Here is a 17,857-nt window from a genome sequence, read left to right on the forward strand (position 1 = left end):
AAGAGACCACGCCCATAATTCTTGGGCCTGTGGGGAATTAATTTGAGCACCTAAAACAAATTAATCCAATGGAAGTGAGGCAGAGACCACAAGGCAGGGCTTTTAACCTGCTCCGCATTAGCTGCGATTCTGACGTCAATTGTCCTGTGTACTTGATCCAGCAGCACTGACGGTTGTGCCTGTTAGAAGGGCCCTGCCGGTACTCACCTCCTGCATCAGAACCTGCATTCAGAATGTTCCTAAGGACAGTCCCCAGGACATCATCAAACAGAGCTGGCCTTGAAGGGCCTAGGAGCCATGGAACACAGCTATCACCTCTCTGGGGCTCAACTCTGTCACAGAGAGATGCCTCTGTGAATTAGGCTGAGAGGTTTCATGGACAAAGACATAAGACATCCAGTTTCATTTGACTTTCAGCTAAAAGACAAACCGATTCTTCGTATACATCTGTCCTGTGTGGTAAGCATGCTATGACCACACTAACTCTTCCCTGTGGCTCACCTGGCATTCAAGTGTAACTGGAGATCCTGTTGCATCTGGGGCTCTGCCTGTGAGCACCAGCGGAGGAACAAAGTCACAGGGAGCCCCAGGGAGACAAGAAGGTGTGGTGGCTGCAAATCACAGCCAGGTGTACCAACAGCTGCTGGGCCAGGGCAGGAAATCAGGCGGCAGCTGGTGCAGGAGCAGCCGGTTTTCCATTAGGTCTGAGTCCCAGCCCTTTCTGGAAGGCATCCCCAGCTGAGCTTCATTGAAAATGAGAGACGGGGAGCCCACAGGTGCTGCCCACCAGGCTGGCCCACCTCCCAGAGACAGGCGGCTAGGAGCAGGGTGCATGCAGCAGGCCACCTGAGGTGCCTGCCCTGACCTTGGCTTTCACTCTTAATGAGCCATTTTCCAAGGACTTCACAGGAAGGCAGCAGGCATTGTGTGGGGCCAGCAGGGGACAGCTGAATTGTTGTTAATGGGCAGGGGTCCCTTTGGCTCTCCCTTCTCACCAGTCCACATAGCCCCTTGGGATGAAAGGAGTCCTCAACGGAGGGTATGGTGATCCGGGCATAGTAATGCTCTCCTGTGCTCTTCTTGTCTATCAAAGTCTGCCTGGATCTGCCTGGGGAAATGCCTTCAAGACTGCCAATTAAAGTAGGGCATGATGTGTGTGATTTCAGAGACCACTTGAGTGGGGACACCTCAGACCAGAGCACATGATAGCTGCTTACTTGGAGGGAGCCCCACTTGCTGGCAACATTTAGAACCTTGCCTGGGCAGATTGGTGTGGGATTCTCAATTAGACTCGCAGGATTTAGAGGCTTCTGAAAATTCAAAATCCCAACAGGACACAGGAAAGTGACCAAAGTCCTCTGTGACCCCAGAGGAGTAAAAAACATAGGGATCATGGGTCGTACTTCTCAGTGACCATCCCATAGGAGTGTGTGACCCCCAAGGTCATCTTACTTTCTTCTCCCCTCCACCAACCCTGTTCAAATGTGAAGTTCATTAATCTGGTGCTCGCTCCACGCAGGAGTTAACAGTTTACCACCTACTAGCCTGGGGTCTTCCTATCTAGGGCCTCAGTTTCCTCATTTGGGGGCAGAGTGAAAAGTAAGGGGGTTGGCGCCCAAGCCCATCCCCAGCAGGACAGTTAGCTCCTATGGTCACTCCAGGGTGGAAGGACTACAGGGATTGACCCTGTCCTACCAGCTGTGCGGTCTGCTGACCAGATGACCTTCAGGGTCTGACCTAGCTTCATGTCCTGGCCCACAGTGGGCCTCAAAATGGAAAGAGCTGTACTGACCTAGAAGCAGCCTTACATATGAAGAGTAGACTTTGAGGTCCACTTACGCACTGGAGGACAGCCCCCACCCTCATTCCCACACCCCTGAACTTCTTCATCTAATGCAAGAGAGGCGGCCAGATCAGTCAGATTCATCCTGGCCAAGGCTCTGTATTCTCCCACCCAGGCAACTCCCTTCCCGGAACACACTCTGCCTGCTGGGCCTCTGCAGAACACTCCCCCACTCCTCCTTTCCCCTTCTTGCAGATGGTGTAGAAGAAGTATTTTCCAAACAATGTTACTAAAAATCTTCCCAAAGAAAACAAACAGGGAGGCGAAGAGGGAAAGCAGAACGGGCGAGGGATGGAGCTGCGTTGGTAGAAAGTTTGCATAGCATGATCAGAGCTCTGGCCCGCCTCCAGAACTGTGTAAACTGGAAACAGTGGCACACACCTTTAATACCAGCAATGGGGACACAGGTGGAGATGGAGGGATGGGTAGAGGCGGGAGGATCAGAAATTCCAATTCAAGGTCCTCATCAGCTACATAGCATATCAAGACCAGCCTAGGATATATGAGACCTTGTTTTAAAAGGGAAAAGGACAGTTGGAGAGAAAGCGCTGTGGCTAAAAGTGTGTATATCCACACTTTCACACATTAACCCACACACAGAGACGAGAGAGAGAGAGAGAGAGAGAGAGAGAGAGAGAGAGAGAGATTTTGAATAAAATGTCCCTTCCCTTCAAGTGGGGCCTTAGGAAAAGGGACCCCAGACCCCTTCTTCAGAAGACAGCAGGGTATGAAGGGTTTTAAAATATCAATAGATTGGGCCCCACTGTGTGACCTTAAGTAGATGGCAGACATCCCTGGGCCCTGGCCTCTCCATCCATAAAAACCTGGGTAAGTCTACCTATTACGCCTGGATGCTGTGAGATTTGGGTGAAATAAATGTGGACATGTTTGGTCCACAGGAGACATTCTAGGCATGTAGCCTTTCTAGCGAGTTTGGCTAAAGCCCTTGTCACCAGCCAGATAACACAGTGAGACCACAGTCTTGAGTGAAGAAGGCTGTCAGCTTATACTCAGTTCATTCCAGACCTCAATCTGGTACAGGATAGTGCCTAGTATTTGACACAGGACCCTTGGCCATCCTGACACAGATCTAATTCTAGAAAAGAGAGATCTCCTTAAATGTTCTATGTGTCTCCTGCCATCAGACTCTGCTGTCCTGCCTGGAAGATGCCAGGTGCTGAACTTGCCAGCAAGCACAGGGACACATGATGTCCCACGCACATACTTCAGAGAATCCTGTGGCATCACAGTGTTACCATGAGCGACAACATCACCAATTTACAGGTGACACCAGCCAGTGGTCCAGTTCTGGCAGCCACTGAGGTGAAAGTTGATAGCTATCAGTATGTTGGTGGTTCCCAATCCAGGGATGCTGAAACATCCAACTTCCTGAGTCATTCCCTAGTCTTTCGGATCACACTGACCCAGGTGGGCTGGGGCCTAAGAATTATAAAGGTCACCAAAGCAGACAGGTCATCTGTCTGGCCTCTGTCGAGTGACAAAGCGACAAGCCACTGGACATTCTCACAGGCACAGCTGGTTACTGCCCTGGGGAAGGAAAGCTGGAGCCCAGGCAGAGATGCCAGCCTAGGGACTGAAATAATCCAGGTGAAAGGTGACAGTTGGGGAGGGGAACTGCTTGATCCTGGATGTCACTGCAATGCACTGCCTGTCTCCAGCATCTTCAGTAAAGGCCCCTCCCAAAAATAAAGCCCATTCAAATCACTACAGAATGAAACCTACCAACTTAGCATTAGACATCTCCACCAGGTATCTCCTCCATCCTTCCCTGTCCCATGCCACCCTTAAGGGCCCTCTGCCAAGTGTAGGAAGCATGCTGGCAGCTAGCACTGTACCCCAGACCCAAATTTCAGTGTCCCCCACCTTTGAGTAGTGCTATATCCAGTATGTACTTATAGCTAGTCTGACCAGAGATGTTGGCTCTCTGTGAAGCCAGAGGGGCTGACAGTCCTTTCCTGCCCAGGTCTGTCAACCCCCGGATTTCTTCCCCAAGCTCCAACTGTTCCCTGAGGCCCTCATTACAGTCAACCACAGGTCCATATCTCTCATTGACAGCCCCAGAAGAAAAGAAGAGACCACTGTGGCCAGAGTTCCACCCCCAGGAACTTCTGGAATGGGTCTGCGGACGAAGCTGCCATTGGAGTTTGTTTAAAGACCCCAGTTCTAATTCTAATGTGTGGGTAGTCTTGAGGACCACAGCTCACACGCCTTCTCTAGCGCCCTGTCTCTTCCAGTTGTGATCCACAGGCTCCAAGCCTCTCTCTAGCCACTCACTCTGCCAAGCAAAGCGCTGAGTGCAGCCTGTCTGTAGGATCTATTAGCAGGAGCTGAGCTAACTGCACTTGTGCAGGTAGGCTGTGCCTGGCAGGGTGTTTGTCACCTATCCTGCACCATAGCTTAGGACCCAGAGACTTTCTGCAGGGCCATCCTACGGGCTTAGAGACAGGTTTAGACACCTAGTAACCATTGCTTCCGGAGGACCCGGGAGCTTCTTCCGAGGCAGCCTGAAAAGCCCTGAGGCTCAGCTTCACTTAATCAGGGCTACACTGGACTGGCTCCCAGCCCCAGCTCCTCCCCACTCTTGCTCCTTTAGGACTAGGACTTGGAATGCATTTTTATTAGACTTTTTCTAGGTGAAAATGGTGCTGGGCTGGGGGTGGAGAAGCTGGATGGAGTGTGAATTACACCTACCCAGCGTCCTCACACCTCCCAAGGGCAGCTGTAGTAGTCGGATTCTCTCTGGAAGAGCCGCTGCAGCGGGGCTGCTCATGCACACAGAATAGCACCTCTGCTTCTGCGGCCCCGCCTCCATCTTTAAAGGCCCCCTGGATCAGGAGTGGGTGGGGCATACCAGAGTCAAAGATGCCACTCAAAGGAAGGTTTCTTGTTGCCCAGGACACTGTCTTATGCTCAGACTGCCCCCATTGGATGGGCTCCTTGCTCACAACAGCTACCTTTACACCCTCACTTTTCCGCACCTCCATCTCTGAGCTGTAAACAGGAGAGACCATTTTCTCCTCTGTGGGCTCTCTTGGACCCTCCAGCCCACCACTGGGTTAGTTTCCAGTGTACTTCATTCACCTGAAGGCCCTCTCTAAGCCCTCAGCAAGGCTGCTCAACTTTAGCCCCATTGGCAGTTTGGGTGTCATTGCGAGGGAGGGGGTACCTCATGCATGTGAGAATGCTCAGTAGCACCCCTACTCCTTGCCATATCATCCCCTCCCTGGGTCCCTGACACTCGGAAAATGTCTGCAGTCACCGAATGTTCCCTGGAGCAGGTTGGGCACTTGGCCTTGGCTGAGCAAGGCTGTGCTGTAGCCACGTGACTGGAGATGGCTGGAGGGCAAGGGCTGTGTCCCTGCCTAGAGCTCAATGGGTAGCAAGGATGGAAGACCAAGATCTATGTGACTATGTCAGGAAGTCACCCTCTCAGGACCCAGTGTCATCCTTCAGCCATCGCTGGCTCTCGGAGCTAGCATGATGCTAAGTACTTTGCCTGGATTTACGTCCTCCATCCTCAGTGTTCCTCTAGGAAAGGGAGAAACTGGTCCTGCTTCACAGATGAAGAAGCAGGCTTGAAGATAGGCAGATCCTTCAGGATCACTTAGCAGAAAGAGGCAAGCTGGCTCCAGAGCCCATGGACCAATCTACCATGTCTGTTCTCCCACCCTAAAAGTCAGGAACCGCCTCTTAGTTCCCCTGCAGCCCCCCTCCCATTTGCCATTCTTTTTACATTGCTGCTGTGAGGGGCTCCTCACTGGGGGTGCTGTAATTCTCACTGCTCAGGACACAGCTTGCCCATACTTGCTTCATTCAGAGAGTTTGCTCCTGCGACATTCAGGCTCTCTACTGGGAATCTGGGGTTCAGCTGTCAAAGGGACATGGTGTTTGCACTCTAGTAAGGGGGAGACAGTAAACAGGCTTTGAGATATTTATTAAAAGGAAGGATGCTATGGTCTGTATGTCTGTATCACCTCAAAATTCTTAAATTGAAATCCTAATCCCTACATAATGGTATTAGGAGCTGGCAGGGAGGCACTGCTGTTCTAGAAGCCAAAAAGAAGAGGGTTAGGAGGGAGGCTGACAGATGAGCAAGGCTGGTGAGCCCTGGTGACTTCTCCACCTCCACCTAAAGGCAGCAGGGGCCCTAGCGTTTCTGCTGGGAAAGCACACTGAGCATGGACTGTGGGATGAAAGTGTGATGAGGAAGCCTGCTGGGTGACAGGGAAAGGTGGTGACTGTCTGGATGTCATGGAGACACCAGGACTGAAAAGCAGTGTAAGGTCCCAGAAGCACTTACTGAGTAGAGGGTGTATGGGATGGGGTGGGCTGAAGCTGTCATGGCCTCGCTGTTTGCTGCAGTGTGTGCACACCAAAGTGTGACCACACAGAGTTCCCAACAAGAACACAGAGTTTGCAGGAAGCTATGTTTTCGGCACGGGTCCTGCAGGACCGATTGCTCTCCTGGCTGATGACCTACTAACGGACCAAGATGAAGTTCTCTTTAAAGGTTCCTGAAAGACTCAGACACTCCCTGAACACCAGCAAGCCCACAGTGACAAAAACACAGGCCCACAGTCCTGGGAAGAGCCCACATGAGAAAAACATAAGTGGTTATTACAATTACCACATGGCATCTGACAAGGTCACAGTCAAAGGTGGGGCTGTGGGTGCCTGCAATCCACTCTCAATGGGCTCTGGGGGCAGCTGGCTGTTGCATTGATTCTTCTCCACACGGAAGCTAAATCACGGTGCTAATGTGGAGCGCGTGTGAAATATTCCTTTTTCACGCACTGGTGAGGAAAGGACTTCACAGCCTGCAGCCAAATGGGTGTGATCGCATGTGAAGGCGTGTGCACACAGAATCAAGGTTTGAGCAGAAAGCATTCCACCACCCAGGTGCCAGGACACACAGGCAAGGCCCAGGTGGAGACAGGGACATCATACTCTTCATTGATAATTATGATGGCAATTATGACTAAATAATTAACTTGTTCATAGATAATGTATCCTCGACCTGCTTCTAGCAAGGACTTAGGCCGTTTTGTAATTAAATGTACACAAACAAAATAGTTCAGATGGCTATCAAATCAAACAAATATCAGTTTTTCATAGCAAAAAGAAAACTGGACATGACCAACAAATACGGGGCAAGCATACTGTGGTGGATTACTACACAGAGGCTCTAAACAAGTGCTTTGTGTATGATCATGGAGCAATTACCAGGACACATAGTTAAGGAAATAAAAATCAAGGTACTCTATGGGGTTTTCAGTAGGCTCTGTTCTCTACGGGAAAAATGAACACTAAGACTAGGCACTCAGATTTCTGCATCCTCCTAGCACTAGAGGGGTAAACCACCATGCAGCAGCTACAGGGACAGGGATGAGAGCAAATGATGAGAGGTAAGAAAATATATACCTTTGGGCAGCACAGCAGTTCTGATGTGTGGTTGCTTTGTAAAACACAGTCTTACAAGGTGACCCAGCCTGGCCTAGAACTCACCACCTTCCAGCTTCTACCTTCCCAGGGCTGGGATCACACATGGTACTGCCATGCCTGGCCCAGCATTTTGATTTGGAGTTATAACTCTAATTCAATTACACATGAGGAGATGGAAAATTACTGCAGGAGGGAAAGCCATGACTTTTCCCCTTCTGCTATCTTGGGAGAATGGGTGTTAACAGTGTCCTGCCAGGAAACTCGCCCTCATGTTGAGGTTAGTGATCACAGGGAGCTGGGGGTGCTGCCATGTGCTCAGCTTAGCCATGGTGACCTTGTCTCCCTGCCCCCACTATGGAAAGACCAGAAAGGCTCACTGGTCTGGAGCCCACACAGCTTCAGGCCTGTAGTTCCCTACAGGGCTGTGCCTACATCTGCTCATGACTACATCTGGCTTGCCCAGCTCCTGGCACTGGCTCTAGGAGCACCCCAAATACACTAGGCATGTGTTTACATTCTCAAAGCACCCCTGTCTACTACATTCTACCCACCGCTTCTTCCCTGCCCAGGGCTTCCTTACTGTATTCCCAGGCTCCATCTGCCTTTGATGTAGCACCAAACGCTTACACGCTCAGCACTGTGTTTGCCCAAGAAGGATCTGGAGAGGTGAAAGGGTGGAGGCTTCTCCTAGAGATGGAGGTGTCTCCCACCCTCAGTCAGGGTAGGAGGAGAGTCAAACAGTGAATCTTAGAACCCAATGCATCACTCAGATGTCCAAGAAGCTAAATTAATTCTACCCTATTAATAAATTATATTCACATCATAGAAAGCCTGTTATAAAGAATAGAGTACGGTGTGTAAATAGTTTTAAAAAATAAGTTTTAAGCAAAAGTACAAGCTATGAAATGTAGTATATAGCTAGATCTCATATTTGCATAATATGGAGTTATTTTCTAGACCTGTGATACAAACAGATGCTGAAACAGATTTATATGGATATAAACCAAATAGTGACCCCCAAATCACCTTTGGTGATTGTGGAGGGATCCAAGTTCCTTCACTCAGTTGAATATTATTATGTGGTTTTAATTTCTTCTGTGTTTGCAAGCCACTTTTGTAACCAGAGCTAAGATCTTCCTGACTGATGGCAAGCTTTCTGCACTCTGTTGGCTGACCTTCAGTCAAAGGCTCATGGGAAACTCCTCTTCCAACCCATCTTAGAGTACCAGAAGCCCAGCGGGAACCTGCGACTGTCTTCCTTAGCACCCTACAGTGAGTGAGGCTAAGAACTTTCTCCAGACTCAAACCCCTGTGCTTGTACCCTCACTTTCTGTGACCTTCAACTAGGATCATAATGATGGTTTCTTTTTTAAGTCAATAAAAGGAGAAATAGAATGGTGGGGAGAGAGTTGGTGAGTGTGGCAGTTTGAGTGTGAATTCTTTTCCTGTGAAACCTCTTGAGTCTGACCCCAACAGCTCAGATAGCTCAGGACCTCTGTCTTCCATGTTCCTCCAGGTGTGCCCGTTAAGCGGTGTTTAAACTGCTTTCCTAACCCAAACTACCAAAGTCCAAACTCCTCCAAGCAAAAAGATGGTTAGGCCTATCATAGCAATACCCTAGTCCCTGATACCAACTGCTGTCTCAGTTAAGGTTTCTGTTGCTGTGAAGAGACACCATGACCATGGCAACTCTTATAAAGGAAAACATTTAATTGGGATAACTTGCTTACAGCTCAGAGGTTCGGTCCATTATCATCATGGTGGGACATGGCAGTATGTAGGCAGACACGGTGCTGGAGAAGTAGCTTAAGGTCTTACATCTTGCAGGCAATAGGAAATGGTCTGAGAGCCACACTGAGCACAGCTTGAGCAAAAGAAACCTCAAAGCCTGTCTTCACAGTGACGTCCTCCAGCAAGGCTATGCCTCCTAACAGTGCCACGCCCTATGAGCTTGGGGGGGGCATACATTCAAATTACCACCATAAGGGAACAAAGCAGGGAGGGTCTTTGTTAGGGTTTCTATTGCTGTGATAAAAACCAAAAGCAACTTGGGGTAGGGGGAAGGGTTTATTTCGGCTTAGAGTTGTAGTCTAGCATGGAGGGAAGTCAAGGCAGCAACCTGGAGGCAGAAACTGAAGCAGACTCCGTGGAAAAACGCTGCTTATTGGCTTGCTCACAGACCAGTATGGTAGAGGCATTTTCTCAACTGCAGTTACCTCTTAAATGACTCTAGCTTGTGTCCAGGAGGAAGGGAGGGAGAGAGGGGAAGAAAGATCGACAGAGAAAAGGAAAAGAAAAGGCAAGCAGGTAGATTTGGTGCTGCAGAACTCATTCACAACTGCCAAGTCAATACCACCACTTCCTTCCTAAATGTCAGCTGCTGATGGATGGAAGATTCCAGGAAAGTGTCCACTTAAAGATGAACCATTAACTGCACATTGCAGCCCGGAGTGAGTGCTGAATCTCAGATCTCAGTGCAGTGAGTGGGTCAGTCAGTGCATGGCTCGGGTCGGCCCCAGAAGCCATCTGACATCATCCAAAGGATAGGGAGACCACTAACTCCAAAGGTAGCAGGGCGCCAGGGAGGCTTCCTCCAGGGGTGTCTCTCTAACAGGATAATCACCCTGTCTCCCAGTCAGCCAGAAAGGCAGGCTGCACATGAATCAATGAACAAATATTGCTAACTTGCCAATCATTTTTAAGTTGGTTATGCAGCTCGCTCAGTGGGAAAAGCAGAGCAAGACTCCAACTCTTCTATGCCATACTGGGACGGGGTAGGGCTGCTAGGCCAGGAATCTAGTTGTTAACGTCTCTCCCACCTGCCCACAATGTAGGCTGACACATCTTTTGCTACTCTGAGCTTTGTCCTTTAGACACAGTTTCTGGGGTGTGGGGGGTGAGAGACAGTTCTCTTTGATCTGCTGGTTTTCCCATTCTAGAATTTTGCTCTGGAAAAACCTTCGGCGCAGAACTGACCCTTTTTTAATGATTTCATGGATACCTTCCTCTCCCATCCAGCTCCACAGTTCTACCAGCCCACCTCTCGACCCTAACCTGTCTCTTGACCACCAGACAAATGGGAGACCTTGTGCTCCCAGCAGGCTAGGCCCTCCCAAGGAGGCCGTGGAGTAATCCCAAGCTGAAGCCCCTGGGATCTTCTTCCCACTTTGAGAAGATAAGTCAGAATCTCAAGGAGAACAACACAGGGTTGAATATGATAAATATGCATCCCCAAAATTTTAAAAACCAAATCGCACAAATCAAGCTCATTCTGAGAGGCTCATATCGCGGGGGTCTGTAGTGCGCCAATCAGCATAATTAAATAGGAAGATCTCTCTGGAATTGATTGTGCATTGCATGTTTTTTTCCTCATCTGAGGGCCATTTCAGCAAGATGATTTTAAGCTAATAAGAACCCCCAAATTAGAAACTAATTAAGGAGATGGGAAATACAAATGTTTTTGTTTTTAGTTGGGCACTATTTTTATCAGAAGAATCATGAAAAATTAAAATTGGTAAGTACATGTATGAAGGTTGTCAGTCAAGGGCAATGTGGCTTTCTGCCTCTCTATTTGGTAAAATCTGAGGCAACACATGGGTAGCTGCTCCCTCTGGGCCTTCAGGAAGCACCACAGACTGATTCTGCAGAGAGCTGTGCACCGGAGACCCAGCATGGAAAGGGAGTGACCACAGTTTTCACCAGTCTCGGGCCATGAGACCCACCAATGAACTCTTCTTTCAAGACACAGGTGCACCTGGACACAGGGTGAAGTCACGGCCCCATAGTTCTGCTATGGGACAATAGACTGGGTGGGACAAAAACTACTGCCAACAAATGGCACCAACGTGGACAACAGTATCCACATAAAACCTGAGAGAGGTTGGGAAGTAACTCTAGACACAAAAGAACAGAGTTAAGCACAGCTTCTTGGTAGCCGCACTTTCTCATGTGGGCTCTCTTTGCTAGAGGCAAGTGTGTCTTTATTTAAGGGAGGCTTCCTGACTCAGTTTTAGCTGTAAAAACCTTGCAGCCCTTTTAAGAGAATCTGCCACAAAACACTTAAATGGTGTTTATGACTAGCCGATAACATGCTTCTTGGTGGTGGCAGGGACCCTGAAACTCCATAGAGTTGTGACAATAAACATGGCTCTGGCCAGTACCCTGTCACTTGTATTGTTTTAATAAAATGCTGGTTGGCCAGTAGCCAGGCAGGAAGAATAGGTGGGGCAACAAGAACAGAAGAACTTTGGGAAGAGGAAAGGGTCAGTCTGCAGTCATCACCCAGACGCAGAGGAAGCAAGATGAGAATGCCTTGCTGATAAAAGGTACCAAGCCACATGGCTGACACAGACAAGAATTATGGGTTAATGTAGGATGTAAGAGTTAATAAGAAGCCTGAGCTAATAGGCCTACCAGTTTAAAATTAATGTAGGCCTCTGTGTGTTTCTTTGGAACTGAACAGCTGCGGGACCAGGCAGGACAGAAACCTCTGTCAATGCTTCCTCACATCCGTTTAGTGCTAAGGGACATTAAACCACAGAAGTTCAGAGATCTACACAGGGCCACACTGTAACCTAAGAAGAGTCAGACTAGCTCTCTTGTCTACATGTGCTGGATTTCATGACACCCTCCCTCACACACTGCCACCCAAGTGTGCCAGATCACCGTCTAAAGCAGACAGCCAGCTACAGGTTTTAGAAGATTCTTTTCAGATTCACAACAATTCAAAAGCTTAGGACTAGGCAAACACAGTAGGAGGCAGACATTTACTGGGATGCAGTAGAGGACCTCTATTCTAAAATAACACAAATTCCACCACCGTGAACATCAGAGGTCCCTCGCTCCACTACACATGGTCCAGAGGACTCGACCTGGAGGGCGCAGTTTAGAGCCAGAGGCCTAGCAAGTGTCCATTTGTTTTAGGTTTCACCCTCACGACCTGTGTCCAGCTCCTTTACACTGTACCTACCTACGTCTCCTGACCCCATTCTCTCCACACCAGGCAGGACACCCATCTGCCCACACTACAGAGGCAGGAAGACCTGCAGGGCTCCCCCAGATTCCCAGCCTTGCTCTGTACAGAAGGGCAGACTGTGAACGACCATAACGATCTGAGTGAATTCACACCCATCAGGACTGGCTAGCGCACCCACCTAGCAGGGTGAGAAAATAAAGATGTCAGTCACTACTAACACAGGACACAGAGGAGCATGAAGGGAGGAGTTCCTTGAGTGGATCTCAGCCTGGAGGTGGAGCACCAGGTAGGAACACTCTATGGAGAGGACAGTGCCTAGAGCATAACCTGGTAACGCAGGGGGAGAGAAGAGACACCTTCTAAATCATGGACATGGAATGAAGGCAGACATTTCATATCAGCTCTCAGGCCAGTCAACCTTTGGAGGAACCCAGGGTCTCATAAACACTTGCTATTTCTACAAAAGCCTTCCTCACCCAGGAGCTCATGTGAGTCTCAGGGGAAAAAAAAAACCAGAAGGCAAAATGTATTTAATGCATTCTTTAGATGGAGCCTGTGCATAGGGGAACTTGACCTTGTGGAGTTCCAGCGACACATGTAGGACACTGTGTTTATAAAAACACAGCAATTACTGCCTTCTGCTATTGCTAGGTGCCAGGGGCAACTGCAGATGATAGCCACAGAATAATAAGTGTCCCTTGTCCCCCATTCCCAGAGAGAGTGGCCATATTTTTTGACAGTGAAATATGAGCTTCCTTATCCTGAGGAGCTGCATCTTTATGACTGTGGAGGGAGGGGCTGAGTCCTTGATTCAAAGGCTGAGATCGGAAGAGCAAGGACTGAAGGAAAACTCTTGCTGATGGGTGACTGCATGGGACCCCAAGATAGTAGGATGACGTGGACCCCACACTGCCTGACAGCCTTCGCTTTACTGGGTGCACTTTGGCGATGGTGATACCCTAGAAAGGATGGACACAGGCTATTCCAGATAGCTGGGGGCTGAAACTTCCCCAAGGTCTGAGTTGCAAAGCCCCAAGGTTCTCATGAACTAAAAGGACAGAGACAGAACTGCAGAAACGCCTGCTAGGAATTCTGCCAACTTCAACCCATAAAGGAACTCACATTTGTTTTCATTTGATTTACAAAAATAAAAAGAATTATTTCTTGACACCACGTGTCACACAGCAATTATTCGCCATTTTATTTAATCCACATGGTTACCTGACATGATAGAGGTGCCACTCTTGGAGAAGCGCTGACTGCTTTGGGGAGCAGTTTAGAAACTGACTGAAGTCAGTCTCGAACTCACAAGTGGCAGAGACTTGAGTCAACAATCTGGAGACCTGGGAGCCAAGCTGGTTCCAGAGAACACAGTCACCATTGTTAGCAAGAGGCAAGAGACATCTCTTGTCAGCAAGGCATGGTGGCTCATACCTGGAATCTTAGAACTTGGGAGGTGGAGGCAGGAGGATTAGGAATTTAAGGCATAATGAGACCAAACAGGGCAACATAAGACCCAGTCTAAAAAAAAAAAGTCATCTTTTCTCTCTTCGGCAAATCCGCAAATCTCTCTAGAGACACACTATAGATGTTCTGTAAGAAGGCTGCCCAACGTAAATTCTGTTATTGTTTGGCTCTGGACCTACCTAGCCTTTAGTTGCTCCTTGGAAAGAGATTCTAGATTCTACAACTGTCTTGGGCAATCCAGTAGCCACCAGACACCTACGGCCATCGAGTTCTTGAAATGCGGCCAGTCCTAACTGAGATGGGCCATTAAGTATAAAACACATCTAGTATGTCAGAGCCTCTGTAGGAACAAGAATAACACATCTCCTTTGTAATTGTGTATTGATTACATGTTGAAGTTACAGTGGTTTAGACATACTGAGTTAAATGAAACACATTGTTAAAATCAATTACACTAGTTAATTTCTCTGTTTTCCAATATGGCTACTAACAAATTTAAAGAGTCTATTGTGGCTTATACCCATGGCTGGTCCCAATCTCCAGACCAATCTCGGCTTCTACCAACCCCCTTCCCCCAGTACTGAGAAGCTACCTGGAATGAAGGGAGGCAAACGCTACAAGAATTCTGAGCGTGTTCTCTCTGCTCAGCATCTCTCCAAATTCCTGGCTGCCTCTCCTGACTCGTGCCTTCCTCTGAGCCCAGCTTCTGTCCCAGCACTCAACGCGTGCTTAGCAGGTCTGAGTGCTAGGCTCTACCGTGAGCCCCATTCCTGCGGCAGGAGCACCTCTGATCGCCAGGTTTGTAAATCTGTTCTCTTCCAGAAGTCCCAGGTAGAGTGAGCTTCTCCAAGCCCCACTCCGACCCCATGAGAGCCCAATAATAAAATCATTTCAATGTGTTTTACATACCCTCTACTTGTTTCACTCTCCTGAGTCATCAGAACAAGACCAACTTTCCCTCATTTGAATTTAGTGTCTGGAGACGCTTGAGGCCTGGACCTGCTTCTGTGCTATCCCCTCTACCCCACGCAAGGCCATGACACCAATCTGACACAAGCTAGAGTCATTCGGGAAGAGGGGACTGTTACGGATTAATTAAAATGCTGCAGGATCCCTGGATCCCCAGCAGCTGCGGCGGCAGAAATGCTGCAGGTCCCTGAGCGATGGCAGTCAGCAAACAGCGGGTCCAGAGAGCAGCCAGTTCCAGGCAGGGATGGTGCAATTCCCCCCTCCCCCGTCCCAGTGGCTGCAGCAAGCCACGGAAGAGACAGATGGATAGGCACGCTACAAGACCACGCCACAGGTCTCCAAAGGTGGCTGGTTCCAGGCAGTGAGCCATGCGGCAGGCGAGAGACAGGTGGATAGGCATGCCATGCAAAGTGAGGTTGGATATTTATTTAGTGGGTTATGGAGGGGGGAGGGAGAAAGGGAGAAAAGCAGGGAGAGAGAGAGAGAGAAAGAGAGAGAGAGAGAGAGAGAGAGAAAGGGGAGAAGGGGGAGAAGGGGGAGACAGAAGCTGCCTGTCCAAGAGGGAGACAGAAAAGGAAGAGACTCAGGCTGCAAGCAGGAAGATCAGCCTGCCTCAGCAGATGGGGGGAGGGGTGTGAGGCGTGGCTTGTCTCTTAAAGAGACAGGACAGACTATTACAGGGACCTCAAATGAGAAAATGCTCCCAGCACATTAGCATGTAAACAAGCCTGTCAGGGGTACTTTCTTAATTAATTAGTAATTGACACGGGTAATGCCACCCCTGGGTTTGTGATCCTGGAGGATATAAAAAAAAAAAAACCACCAGGCTGAGCAAGCCATAAGGAGCAAACCAGTAAGCAGCATCCCTCCAAGGCCTCTGCATCAGTTCCTGCCTCCAGGTTTCTGCCTTGACTTCCTGGCCTGACTTCCCTGGATGATGGACCATAAGCTATAGGATGGGACAAGCCCTTTCTTCCCCAAGTTGCTTTTGGCCATGGTGTTTTGTCGGAAAAGTGGGAACCCAAACTAATCTTGCCCTCTGAAGCTCTGGCTTCGGAGCCTGTAACTTGCATGTTAAATGTTGAATGTTCAATGACCTCCAAAGGCTCAAGCATTTAAAGACTCAGTCCCCAGCTGCAATGTTGTTTTGTGAGGCTATAGAACCTTTGAGATAGGAGGCCAGCTGATATAGGGCCACAGTGGTATGGTTTGGGGTTTATACCCCAGCTCTGGTTCCAGTCCAAGCTCTGAGCTTCCTTGTTCACGCTTCCTCACTCACACAGATAATAAGCAGACGCCACAATCCTATCCCTCTGTGATAAACTATATCCCCTCAAGCCATGAGCCAAAATAAATCCTCCCTATCTCAGGCTGTTTCTGTCAGTTACTTCGACTCTGTGACTGAAAAGTAACTAATAAGGTAAGGGCTTGGTAAAACGTTGCTTAATCAGTTTGACGCAGCTGGGATCCCTGGAAACACGCACTAAGAGAACCCTAGCCCATCCCTGCAGGGCAGGACCTTTGTTGCCTCCACTCAGCCCCCACTTTTCTCCCGCGAAACACCCTTCTCAGGGTCAGCCCTCCCCAGTCCCCAGCCCAGTCTGAAATGTGTAGAACAGCTGCTCCACCAAGAACAGGAACACCGACGGTGACGCTTGGGGTTAACCCAGAAACAGAGAGCTGCCACCCCCCACTACTCCAAGTACTCAAGTTCCTTCTCTTTTTGTTCCCCTCAGTAGGTGGGAGTCCAGGGGCACCCCCACCTGCGGCACCCCCACCCATGGCCTGTAACCTGTCCATTTCCTAGAGAGGGGCTTAGCTTGCTAAATTCCTTCAGTGTATTCTTTGATTTGAAGCAAGGCCACCCAGGAGTCCTAATGTTCTGCCCCTCCCCAGCCCTTGGCTCTGACTGAGCCCTCAACCCCTGTCTGAACTAGATGGAATTTGCCACACCCTCTCGGGCCTCCTGTTGTTAGCCACTGGCCTTTCTCCCATTGCCCCAGGTCATTTCCCAAGACTTCAAGCTATTTTTACTTCTGTCTCGGCCATCTTTGTTCCCCATGGGGGAGGCTGCCAGAGCAACACCCTCATGGTCCATATGGTACAGACCAAACAACCAGTCGTAACAGTTCTGTCGTGGCATTTCCAGCCCTGTTGGCCACTTGTCCTTCTAAGTTTCAAGAGGTTGAGCCTTCTAGGTCCTAGAGATCTTTCTGATGTTTCCTACCTTGGCTAAATCCTGGGATTAACTGCTAGACCCAAAGAATCTGCTAGACCCTGCATGTCCCCTCTACATCCCTACACCTGACCCCCAACCCCAGGCACTTTCAGTCCTCCCCCCCTCCCCCGCTTGCTTAGGCACCCTTGAAGGGATTCTATTTTTCACGAGCAACACCAAAACTCTAGGTGTCTGAACCAAGGTGGTCCCAAGGTGCAGAGCCCCAAATCTACCCCCTCACGGATACGTAAGAGCTCCTTTGCCCTGTTACCTCAATTTCCTCGCTGACATAACCTCCCTGTTTCTTGCAGGAGCTCGTGACAATAGTGACTTCTTGATTTGTACTCTGAATCCCTCCAATAAGATATGCTATATGCATAACCATGGTGCTAGGCCTTCCTTCCCACATAGGAACTGAACTCTGCGGATGCTAAATCTTCTGGTACCTGGCTTCAACAAGCACATGGGTGAAAACAAATAACTCTAAGGTGTCCATCTATCATCTTATCAGGCTTCATGGGCTTTGTTGGCACAGTTATCTTCTCGAGGCTGACATTGTATGCCGAATACAAGCTGATATATTTCCCTACCTGCCATATCACTGATAACGGATAGCCCAACTTCAGGTTCATTACCTGTCATTACAGCACGTACATGTCGCTGGGGGCCAGAGCATCAATTCCTCTTGAGTCACTCCAGCGGTACAGCCTCCCAGTCGGAGCTCCAGGTCCCAGGAGCTGTGGCTCACTGCTCAGCCCTGGGTAAGCCCCACGCCATTCTCTCTTCCGCTTCCGGCTGGCCTAATCCTTGGGGATGGTGTGACTCGAGCTCCCAGCTGCTTCAGAGCAGATCTGCAAAGAGAACAGAGGTCTCCATCACAACCAGACCCAGACACACAAGTCCAGATGTGAACTGTTCTGGA

The 17,857-nt window shown here is 49.3% G+C and overlaps 1 protein-coding gene across 1 annotated transcript in view; it reads right to left on the reverse strand.

Annotated features, from left to right (window-relative positions):
* Zbtb7c (zinc finger and BTB domain containing 7C) overlaps positions 1–17,857 on the reverse strand; it is a 321,380-nt gene that overhangs the window by 222,577 nt on the left and 80,946 nt on the right. The window contains exon 2 of the mRNA XM_085676413.2: positions 17,571–17,786. The gene's annotated coding sequence lies outside the window, so the exon portion shown is untranslated. The remainder of the gene's footprint in view (positions 1–17,570; positions 17,787–17,857) is intronic.

The sequence above is a fragment of the Myodes glareolus genome, chromosome 13 (genome assembly GCF_982192425.1).
Source record: "Myodes glareolus chromosome 13, mMyoGla1.1, whole genome shotgun sequence".
Classification (NCBI taxonomy): domain Eukaryota; kingdom Metazoa; phylum Chordata; class Mammalia; order Rodentia; family Cricetidae; genus Myodes; species Myodes glareolus.